Source organism: Cynocephalus volans, chromosome 4 (genome assembly GCF_027409185.1).
Source record: "Cynocephalus volans isolate mCynVol1 chromosome 4, mCynVol1.pri, whole genome shotgun sequence".
In the NCBI taxonomy this organism is placed as follows: Eukaryota; Metazoa; Chordata; class Mammalia; order Dermoptera; family Cynocephalidae; genus Cynocephalus; species Cynocephalus volans.
In genome coordinates, this window is record NC_084463.1 from 165,125,055 (window position 1) to 165,137,092 (window position 12,038).

At 49.7% G+C, this 12,038-nt stretch overlaps 1 protein-coding gene across 2 annotated transcripts in view; it reads right to left on the reverse strand.

Moving 5' to 3' along the window:
• SHANK2 (SH3 and multiple ankyrin repeat domains 2) overlaps nt 1–12,038 on the reverse strand; it is a 476,261-nt gene that overhangs the window by 228,731 nt on the left and 235,492 nt on the right. The gene's annotated exons all lie outside the window — the stretch shown is intronic.

Here is a 12,038-nt window from a genome sequence, read left to right on the forward strand (position 1 = left end):
CAGTCATCCATCTAATCATCCATCCAAGAGTTCATCCAGTCATCCATCCATCCATCCACCCATCCAATTACCCATCTATCTAACCATCCATGCTTCCCATCCACCATTCCATACATTCATTTATTGTTCACAAAGTATCTTCCAGATATGTTCTCCTACCTTTAAACACTTTCCAACAGATGGTGTCTAATCATTGTTCTCAGCTGCTGGTGTACTGTCTGTCTCCTCACCACCTTGTCTTGTCGCTGCTAGGGTTGTGACCTCTTCTTCATCCCACTCCTCACCATAAGTGGCTAATGCTCTCCCCCTCAGAGAAGGAAGGAAACTAACAGAAAACCTATCTGTGTTGGGCAGAGCCGCCTCTGTTTTCTCCATAGGTAGTAGTCACAAGTCCATAAAATACCATCTTGCTTTCGTAGGGAGACATAATCCACAACGAGCAGAGTGGTGAAGGATCACAAGGCAGATTTGACTCCGGATCCAGGATTCCTTCTGTTGCCCCTAGTTGCCCCACACGAAGCAGCCCTAGTGGGAGTTGGCCCTGAAATCTCTTAAGGAAAGATCCAGTCTCCAGGTTCCAGATTTCCATTCTGCTCCCACCCCCCCATAGTACCAGCTAAAGGACTGTACCTTTCCTCATCTGTGAAATGGGATCATGACGACCACCTTACGAGACAAAATGTTAGCTACTGTCACTTCAGCTGTCCACCTGGGCAGAAACAAATTCTGACACCTTCCAACCACTGGAGGCCACTGCCCTGTCCCTAAGCCACATGCTATGTGGCCTCATGGACCAGGGAAGCAGAAGGCTGGCAGTGTTCTGTGCAGCAGAGCTCCTTCCTCCTTCTTCTACTGGTGATCTCCTACTCATCCTTCAAAACCCTGGTAGAGTGCCACCCATTCTGGGAAGTCATGTCTCTCCGGGCCCTATTCTTTCTTGGTTTGCGAGGTCTGGGCTTGAACACACAGGGCTGAAGGACAAGGACAAGGGGTCCCTGCCCCTCAAGCCACTGCACAAAGTAGAAGTTTGGGATACTTTTTCTAAGGGAGGAATATTGTTTTTCTGCACAGGTCCAGGCCAATTCTTGGCAGATTTCTTCTACCAGGAATTACCTGAGACCAAGTATTAAGGCGGCCTGGGAATCCCAACCTCACAAATCACACTCTGTTTCAGGCCACCCACTGTCTGTCTGCCGTCCCATAATCCAGAACTTCCCAGCATGGTAGAGAGGCAGGCCTAGGAGAGAAAGGAATGTGAGCACTAATCTGTTTAGGGCGGCCTGGGGGGTGCTTGGCTCGTGGCCCCTCCCTGTTCCCTGGAGGGAGGCTGAGGTCTCCCTGCACAGGTGAGACCATCGCTGATGAAAGAAATGAAAATAAAGCTTGCCACCAGCTGCAGGTAGAAAATTCATGCCTCTGATGACTTACATCTATTTTATAAGCCCAATGCTTGACCTGGAGTCCTTGGACTTGTCATCTGTGATCTTCCAGAAGCTTCACGTGCATTTTGCCTGAACATGCACTCATGGCTATAGCACCAGTCAGGTCTGAAAAGGGTCAGAACCTGGGGGGGCAGAGAGGGAGGAGATGCCCTGAGAAACAGCGCCCATCAGCTGGAGCTGAGCTGTGCAGACCAAGGGGCCCGTGGGGCAGGGCTGGGCTAGGAGGGGCGGGCTGAAGGGGATGCCCTCGCAGCAGCTGATTACAGCAGGACACCTAGGACACGAGAGTCGTGGGAGCCGGAAGTGCAGGATGCCACTGGAAGGTGCAATGGGCTATATGTCTGCTGGCTCCCCCACCCCAGGTATATATTGAAACATGAATCCCCAGTGTGATGGTATTTGGAGGTGGGACCTTTGGGAGGTGACTAGGGTTAGCTGAAGTCATGAGAGTGGGGCCCCCGTGATTAGTGCCCTTGCAAGAAGAGACACCAGAGCCTCTCTCTGCCTCTCTCCCCACCTTCTCCCCTGCCATGTGAGGACAGAGTGAGAAGGCGGCTTCTGCACACCAGGAAGAGAGCCCTCACCAGGAAGTGAATCGCTCTTCATCTCAGATTCCCCAGCCTTCAGAACGGTGAGAAATACATTGTTGTTTAAACCACCTGGTCTACGGTATTGTGTTATAGCAGCCCAGGCTGACTAAGACAGGAGATGTGATTAATACCCAGCATGTAATTCATCAAAGACTTCTTGTGTGTACAATGGGAGTCTTGGGAATAAACACACAGCTACACAACATCCAAGGGGCAGAAGACTCTCCCTTGAGCTGACGCCAGCACGTACCTCACATGTGAGAGCCCAGAGAGACAGCTAAACGCACCATCCCACCTTCCACCCCCTCCTCCAGGCGCCATGCTCAGAGTCTGGTCAAACCTGCTCCACTCCCATGTTCTCCGGCCAGCAAATCCTGTGGATTCTGGCTCTGAAACATCTTTCTGCATCAAATTTCCATCCTTCCTTTGACAGGACTACTGCAATATCCCCAAGTGCTCTCTGTGGCTCCTGGGCCCCCGCCAAGCCCAGCTCCAACAGGGCCCTCTTCTGGAGAAACCGATCTGGTGGCACCAGCCCTCTGCCCGGGAGTCTGTGCTGCTCCAGCTCCAACCCCCAGCCCACACCTGACCCCAGCCCACACTGCCTGCCACAGTCACCCTGCAGCCACGGACACACTGCCACAGGGCCCCCAGCTCCCACCAAAGAGGAGAAAAGATGGCGCAACCAAGAGCAAGCAGGGATGGGGTCAGCCTGGTCCATGCACCTGCCAAGTGCACACCCCCCCACCCAGCAGGGGTCTCTTGCCACCCGCAGGAAGAACCTGCCCTTGTGGGCTCCCACGTGAAATTGGAAGTCGGACCCAAGGGCAGCCTTTCCACAGCTGCAGCAGAGGCTGTTCACATATGTGCAGGAGTGTCAGTAACATTGGCACCCATGTGTGGGAACCCGCCGGCCCACCCTGCCCCCACCTCTAAGCCCTCCCTGCTGTGGTGCAATGTACTTCCCAGACCCCGCAAGGGGGTCCTGCTAGGATCTGCCTGTGGGAGGCAGGAGAGGAGACCAGGGGCTGGAGGAGGGGAGATGGCCCATCTTCCTGCTCCTTCTTGCATCCCTTGGGGCAGCCTACAGAGGCTCGTCTCCAGCATTTTGGGGGGTGCCCAATGCCCAGCTGGCCATGCCCCTGCGGTGCTAATCTTGAGAGTAAATATGCACATGGAGGGTGGCCAGGCATGATGACAGAAATCTGACCCATGACCTGCAGCCACCAGCCAGGAAGCCCATCCACCACCTCTGCAACAAGCTCCCCAAACGGCTGGGACTGACCTGATCAAAGACTGACAACTTCCCTGGTTTTTGCCCACTTACAGCTCAAGACCAAGCAAAGAAAGCCACATCTGTTCTCCTAACCCCTGGCAGAGGACTCCGCTTCTAGTAGGCCACCCAACTCCCCCGGCCACAGCCTCCCGGGTCCCCTGGGCCTCCCCTTCTCCGCCCTGAGCTTTCTCACTCCTCCACCTGCCTTTGAGTCTCTGCCAAACACAAGTGATGGTGGCCCCCTTGCTGGAGCAATCTGGTGTCATGGGCTTGGGGCTCAGAGCTTCTTCACACAACCCTCCTGCTACCCTGGAAACAGAGCCCACCTTCACCTTGGCTCTGTCCGAACCCTGTGAGTGGTCTTGGTGGGGCTGCCATGGAACCTCCTGCCCTGCCCTAGCCTAAGGTGAGCCTGGAACCCAGCGGGGGCCCTGGACCCTCCCCGGGAGTGTGGGACTTGGAGAGAGAAATCCTGGACGGGCAGAGCTGCTAGAGCTGCCCCGGCCCCACCCAGTGCCTGCTCCCCCTCCTGTGAGCTGCCCTCTCCTGCCTCGCCTCAGCTGCCAGTGCAGGTCTTCGGTCGCCTGCACCCTCACAAAGCTCAGGGCCCAGGCGTGTGAGGCACTTCTGAAGACGGGCACACAACTGTGGTTCAAAAGGTCACCTGTGTCTCCATGTGCCACATCTAAGTCTGCAGCAAGCGTCATTCCCTCCCTCCCTCATACTTTCTCCATTGTTCAAAAGAGATCTTAGATGTGAAACCACTTGGGCACCTTCATAGAAAACATAAATGTCTCAAAAGCAACAGAGCTGAACCATCCTGAGGGTTCCTGCTCACCGGATTGGAGCCCCGGACACTGCCCCGCCAGCCCGGAACCTGAAAGGAGCTTCCACAAAAGCTACTGAAGGAGAAATACACAAATGCCAGCCCAAGACACAAGCTCAGATCAGAGGGCTCAGGAGCTCAGATGGGGCTTCACGGGGATGCTGAGGCACGGCCCAGGAGGCTGAGAGATGGGCAGATTTGGGGCGGTGCCAGGAGTGTGTGCTTGTGTGCACACAGGAACACACATGTGCATGCGCATACATACAGTCGCATATGCACACACTCACACAGGCACTCACACATGCATATTACACATACATGCACCATGCATGCATGCACATGTATGCTGCTCAGCATCCAGGTGGGGCCTGGGGACGTGGAGGGAGGGCCAGAGCAGCCCTGCCCAGACAGTGCAAGTCCGAGGGTGGCCCGCTGGTGGCAGGTCTAAGACTGTCCTAGGGGCTGGCTCCCAAGTCCCATGGCCGGTCTGTAAGCCAAACTCCAATTACTCAGTGGTCCTTGCCAGGGCTGTGAAACCTGCTCCCCTGGCTTCTAGCCAGGTTGATTAGGATCTCGAGAGCCTGAGAAAGCCAGGCTGTGACAGGACTTTCCATCAGCAGGAAACAAGGCCGTGTTCTCTGGGCAGCCAGCTGGTAATTGTCCAGGTCCCGTGGTCCCTGCCTCCAGGGCAGCAGCAGGGCTCCAGGCCAGCTGAGAGCAGCGCCACCGCTGAGCCCCAACACTGCCTGCTGCCCACCACCCCACTTCCCCTCGGCACAAGCTCACCGCTGGTTTCCACTGCAGGATGGCACAGGCCCACCGGCCCTTAAGTCACCTGCCTCCACGAACCCAGATGGGGTCTCGCTACCTTGGGAGTGTCCTGATGCAGCTCAGTCACTTGTGGGGGAGCATGGGTGGGCCCTGGGGGAGAGAGACTGGGCAGGAGGCATGGGGGTGTAGAGGGCAGGGGGGCAGATGAGGCACCTCCCCCCCCAGGGGCAGTGGTGAAGGACTTGGGAGAGCCTGACCCTGAGGCTGGGACAGGAAGGGTGAGAAAGGGTCGACTGACTTTGGGGCAGGGGGGCGTGGAGCGAGACAAAGGACCCGGGTGGGGTACTGGATCCTGTCCCATCTGCGTCTCCTGGGGTCACCCTGAAAGCAACAGGGAGATGAGGGCTGTGAGTGGGGGCTGGCTCGGCATGCCCCCACTGTAGGGAAGCCCAGCCCTCCCCATCCTGGAGGAAAGAGAGTGCGATGGGACAGAGTGGCTCCCGCACTAGTGGGTGTCACTGTGCCCATCACGCAGCCCCCTGCCTGCGTTCCTCCGGCTCCTACCGAAGTCCTGTATGTGGCTGTTCAGGATGAGCACAGGCAATCAGGGGACTCTGCCTGGCAGGGCTTGTGGGGGGTGGGAGGGAAGCCTTCAGCTCCACCCCTGACTTGGTGCACGGCCAACGCCCTGTAGGTTCCTGGAGGAAGCTGCAGACAGGACACAGGCCGCCTCGGCCAGCCACGCTGCTCTGCAGATCTGCATCCCAGTCCAGGCACCTGCACTCCAGGTCTCTTTGCCAGGGGCCTCAGCCAAGCCCCTTTCCCTGCTGGGACTCCGGACCCTCCACTCCTCGCCCTCTGCTCCTCCTGTTCCAGCCCACAGGGCCAGAAAGAGGCAGTAGCCTTTTGTTCAGGTTCCTTGGTGGTGACGCTGTTTCCCCTGACTGTGCTGCGTGTCCTCTGACCCTCGGCCAAGGATTTCGGTGAGGGAAAAACGCAGCCCTGGGGGGCTGGCCCCTCTCTGCCTCTTGCTCTCACTGTCACAGTAACTGAGGGAAGGCTTGGTGGCCACTATCAGTGTGGCTCATTATCCTAAGTGACCGCCTCCACAACTGACTCACACAACAACGCTGTTCTGTGACATGGAGTGACAGTCCTGCCCCATTCGCAGGGCTGAGAAACGAGCCAATGAATGAGCATCTACAGAGCCTCAGAAGAGCAGCCAGCGAGGAGTGTGCCCCATGGACTTGCGCTTCAGTTGTCACTAGGATTAAGTCGCCATCTGTGCTCCTGCGAGGACACCCAGGAACAAGGAGCCACAGACCCCAGCGCCCATTGGCACGACGCTGAAGCCCACCAGGAACCTGCCCTGCACCTGGACACACCTCTACTCAGGCCTCCCCCTCCTTAAAGAGTCTCTGCAGCCCCCTCACCCGTCTGCCCAAATCCCCCCACTCCACCCATGCCTGCTCAGCCCGATGCCGACCTCTCAAGGACACCCCAACACGCCTCGCTGCTCCACGTTCCACAGTGACACCCCATCCTCCCACAGGTGACATGCCCAGTCCTTCTCTGCAGCCCAACATCATGCCCGGCACAGTAAATAGTAAATGACAGAGAAACAAAAAAGGGAGGGATGAGGACGGAGGCAGAATGCTGTGCAGACCCTCAGAGCTGCAGGTGTCCTGGGGTCATCTTGCCCACCCTGTCTACTCTCCAGGCAGGAAAACTAGAGGGTGAATGACTTGCCCAAGGTCACATGGTAGAGAAGAAACCTGGGTCCTGGCTCCCAGCTTGGTGCTCTGTGCACATCATCACAGCACCTGGAGGCTCTTCCTGTTCCCAGGAACAGCAGCTGCCCCCAGGACACCCACCAGCAGACACAGCCACGCCCAGAGCTGGAACGAAACAGCACCTCTGTGGTGGCCTCACCCCAGACATAAGTTCCCAGGAGACCCTGCAGTTCCTAAAGCTGCCAGGGAGTCAAGTCCCACATGGATGGAATCCCCTGAACACGTGGTCCTTTTGGCTTAAGTAAATGAAAGGTATGCGTCTGTTTACTAGACAAGGTGGCTGCTCTCTTCCTGTCCCCACAGCCATGGTGGCTGCCTTGCTAGTCTCTGGTTCTCCTTGGTGGGAATGCTGGCAGGGGGTGGGAAGTCACAGCCTAGAATCAGAGAAGTCCAGTCAGTGCTCAAAGGGGTCTCGCTGGCATCTAATCCACCAGTTCCTAATCTTCAAAGATCCAACAGACCACTTCTAAATTAAACATTTTGTAACGCTGCCTTTATACTGCTGAAATGAAATCCACAGGTAATAGAACCTTCCTATGTACCCAACCCTGATCTAATTCCTTCTAACTCTAAGATGCAGGCAAACTAGAAGAAGGAAGTCATTTATAATAAAATCATCTGCCTTTCCATACGGAATGCTTACACCTATATATAGAGTCCCTATGAATGTGCAAACCACAGTGCAGAATAAGCAGGTGACGCCCCTCCCACCAGCCCTGCTGCTGTCAGCACTGAAGTGGAGAAAGACTCCTGGGAATGTTCCAAATTGAAACCCGACACCAGAGAGTTCTGTTCTCAGGATGGACGGTGGTGCAAAACTGCTATGGAACAACCTTCTCATGGATACAATCAAAACACTGCACAACGGAAACAAAAACAAAATCCCCCCAAACCAATGACCTGAGGATTCTGAAGAATAAATAAGAGTGGTCACATTGGCCCAGGGGTGAGAAAAATTTTCTTTTTGTGGGGTTTTGTCCTGAGGGGGTGGTGCAGACACAGAGCAGTGTGGCACAGGCAGCTAAAATCCCATAGAAAGCTGCCTAACTTTCAGGATAAAGGAATCAGGAAAAGAAGCTTGGACAACTGTAGCTGGTGCTGGGAAGTGAGAGGAGAAGTCCTGGAGGGAAGAAAGCCAGAGGAAGAAAGTCCCTAATTCTGGGTATAGATCTGCAAAAGTCTCAGGGTGATCTTGAATAATGCATGTTGGGACAGACTCATAGGAGTATGACAAAAGCTTGAATGAACTGAGACTTGAAGGTGAGATGGGGCTTACAGCTTGAGTCTAACCAGAGTCATTGCCAGCTCAAAGAAATCATAAACATTCCTCAGAGGAATTCAATAGAACCCAGGATCTACACAACATAATACTCACATGCCAAGCAAACAATCCAAAATTTCCAGGAAAATACAACTGATTCTTGAAAGAGAAGACAATCTACAGATACCAAGCTTGATGTGATGCAGATAAATATCATTTCAATGAGGCAAGAAAAATGTGGTTGATATTTTCATAAAAAAAAAGAAGTAAATGGAAATTTCAGAACTAGAAAATACAGTATCTGCAAAAAATTCAATGGATGGCCTTAATAGTAGAATAGAGAAGACAGAGTAAAAAGTCATTGAACCTGAAGATAGATCAACAGAATTTATCGAATCTGAGGAAGGAAAAAAGACTGAAAAAAAAAACGAAGACAGTATCAAGTTTCCAAAGAATGTCATAAAAAGATCTAAGAATTGGATGATCAGAGTCATAGAGAATGAGGCAGAAAAATACTTTAAGAAATAATGGATGTAAACTTCCTACATTTGATGAAAGAAATGAATGTACAGATTTAAGAAGCTCAGCAAGGGGTTAAATTCTGGAAAAGATGGAGTAAACACACTGCACTGTGTCTCCCCCAGTGAATGCAGTTATAAAACCTAGACAGATGCAGGAGCAGTTATCTGAGAACTCTAAAAAATAAACAGTAGCAGGCAGACTGAGGAAGAAGACCAGATTTCAAAGTACCACCAAACAAGCTGTTTGAGTTTCCCACCTCTTTTTCTTTGAGTGTCACCTGGCTGGATTCACCTGAAAGCCACATGCGCACACCAAGTACATAAAAAGAGCTTCAACATAAGGCCTTGATTTTTGACCCTAAGGCTCCCAAAGGCTCCTAAGGCTCAGCAAGCATAGGGGGAAGTTTTCCCTTTTATTCTTTGTTGCATTTTCTCCCACCCTGCCATGGCACACTGTCAGCAGAGGCTAGGCAGGCACCTAAAACTCTGGAGGAAGGGAATCCTTCTTTCTGGGCAGAGGAGCTGTGTTTCTAAGAGTGTGTATCACTCGCCATTGCTTTTGTCCACTCCCTATTCTCCTGTCACTTGGACACGAATGAAGATACATTCACAGGAAGTTTATGGCAAAGCAGGAAAATTAGGGTTCCAGCTTTTTTGATCTTGAGGTCTGCCATGGGTCCCCAGGGACATGGAAAGTGTCAGGGAGATTGTAGTGAGGAGGGAGCAGAAAAAGGTGTATAAAAGTGGCGTGGGAGCTTCTGGGCTCAACTTCAAGTTGTGCATGTGTGCATCTGACCTTAAACAGCATACCAGTGACACTGAGAATGGAACTAAGAGATAAAAACCACCACCACCTCCAAGCCTGGACACTGTTTGTGCATATGTGGGACAGATCTGAACAGCAAGCAAAGGGCTTGAAAAATAAATTGACATTGAAACCACAACCCATAGAAGGTTGGTTGGAACTTGGGGCCTGATGTCAATCAAACAATGCCTAAATCAACCTTTCCCATAGGACTTAAACAAGACCCAGAGTATAACAAAATATTCAAAATGTCCAGGATATAAGCTGAACTTACAGGGCACACAAAGAACTAGAAGTATGCCAAATCTCAAGGGAAACAATAGAAATAATAGAAAAAATTACAGAATGGGCTTAAAGCACAATGTAGAAGATAGGAAAAGAATCAGCAAACTTGAAGACAGATCAAAAGAAATTATCCAATCTGAATGACAGAGAGAACCGTATAAACTTACAGATTCAAGAAGCTCAGTGCACCCCAAACAGGACTGATTCAAGAAATAGACATCCAGACATATCACGATCAAACTGCTAAAAACTAAAAACAAACAAACAAAAAGCCAAAAAGCATCCAGAGAGAAACCATGCAAATAGCTGCAGACTCCTCTTCAGAACCCATGGACATGACAAGGAAGTGGAACAATATTTCTAAAACACTGTGAACCCAGAATTCTAAGGGCAAAAACACCCTTCATGGTTAAAGGTTACATCAAGATATTCTCAGATGAAGACAAAACCAAGTGAATTTGTTGCCTGCTTCACAACTCTAAGAGAAATACGGAAGGAAATTCTTCCAATGGAATGCAAATGATGCCAGAGTGAAACTCGAAAATCAAGAATAAAGGAAGTGCAACCAAAACAGTAAATATCTCTGTCATCGACTATTCTTCACCTATTAAGATCTTTAAAATATTTATGGTGGTTGAAAGTGAAATTACTACGTTTTGTGTTGCAGTTCGCAATATGTGCAGATATAATACATATGACAGCCACAACACGAAGGGAGCAGAATAAAGAAACATATGTAGTGATAAGGTTTTTACATTCTTCCTTTCAGATAAACTATTAATTTTAAATTAAGTATGTATATTAAAATCCTAGAGCAACCACTTTAAAAAAAAACTATAGAAATAGAATAAGTCATCTATTTATTGATCAATTAAAATAGAAAAGTGACATATTCCAATAATCCAAAAATAATCAGGAAAGAAAAAAGAGAACAACAAAGTGCAGAGAGACAAAACAGAAATCAGGAAATAAAACTCAGAATTGAATACAGATGCATTAGTCACTCCAGTGAATTTAAATGGTCTAAACACATCAAATAAAAGAGACTGTAAGAACGGACTTCTAAAAAACTACCCAATGGTATGTGGTCTACAAGGAAACTAATTTCTGTATAATGATATAGGAAGATTAAAGGTATAGAAAAAGGCCTATCACACACACACCAATGAAAAGAAAGCTGGAGTGGCTATCTTAAATGCAAGGAGAACTGCCAGGCATAAATAAAAACATTGACTGACGATAAAAAGATCAACTCACCAAGAAGACATAACAATCATAGACAAGCATGCACCTAACTTCATAACTCCAAAACACACGAAGGGAAAATGGACACGTACACAGTAATATGCAAACTTCACCATTCCACCCTCAGCAATCGACAGAACTAATAAAGAACAACCAAGCAAAGCTATTAACATCTTTTTAAAACACCATCCGAAGGATCTAATTCACATTTATAGAATACTCCACCCATCAATCATGGAATACACATTCCTGAATCATAAAACCAGAAAAAGAGCAAGGTCAATTCAAAGCACGCAGAAGGAAGAAAATAATTTAAAAAGGACAAAAGTCAATGAACTAGAAGACACAGAGAAAAATAGAGAAAGTTCAATAAACTTAAAAGCTAGACTGACAAAGGAGAGAAGACCTGAATTACCAGTATCATAAATGAAAGGGTGAAATCCCTGCAGAACAGACGTTAAAATGATAACGAGGAGATACAATGAACAACTCTACTAAGACGAGGAGATACAATGAACAACTCTACTAAGACAAATGTGGCAATTTAGGTAAAATGGACTAATTCTTTGAAAGCTTCAAACTTCCAGAACTCACCCAAGGGTTCTCACCTAAAGTGTCTTATATGTATAAAATATATCAAATGTGTAGTTTAAAAAAAATCTGAAAAAGACATCTGCAGACTCAAGGGGTGAATTTTACCCATCATTTCAAGAAGAAACTGCAGTTCTACATCATCTGTCCTAGAGAAGAGAAGTGGAGGGAACATTTCCCCAATTAACTTATGACGACAGCGTTGTCCCAATTGGCCAAACCAGAGAGAAACAGCAAGAAAATTACACACCAACTTCCTCCTGAACACAGACGCAGAGGTCCTCAGCAACATGTCAGGAAATCGAATCCAGCAACATATAAAAGGAATAGTACGTCATGACCAAAAGTGAGTTTCACCCTGGGAATGCAAGGCTGGTTCAATATCGGACATACTTGATATAAACACACTGAGAAGAAAAACGCACAAGCACAGCGATGGATGCAGAAAAACCATTTGAGAAAATTCAGCTTATCAATGAGAGGCCTTGTTTGAGGACTCAGGAGGAGTTCAAGGACAGTCAGGTCTGGGACGCCGTCCCCTGACTACCACACCTGGGCTCTAAGCAGCTCAGGGAAGGCTGAGGCAGGAGGGGAGGAAATGAGGGGTTTTCCGGCATCAGGGCGTCTGTCAT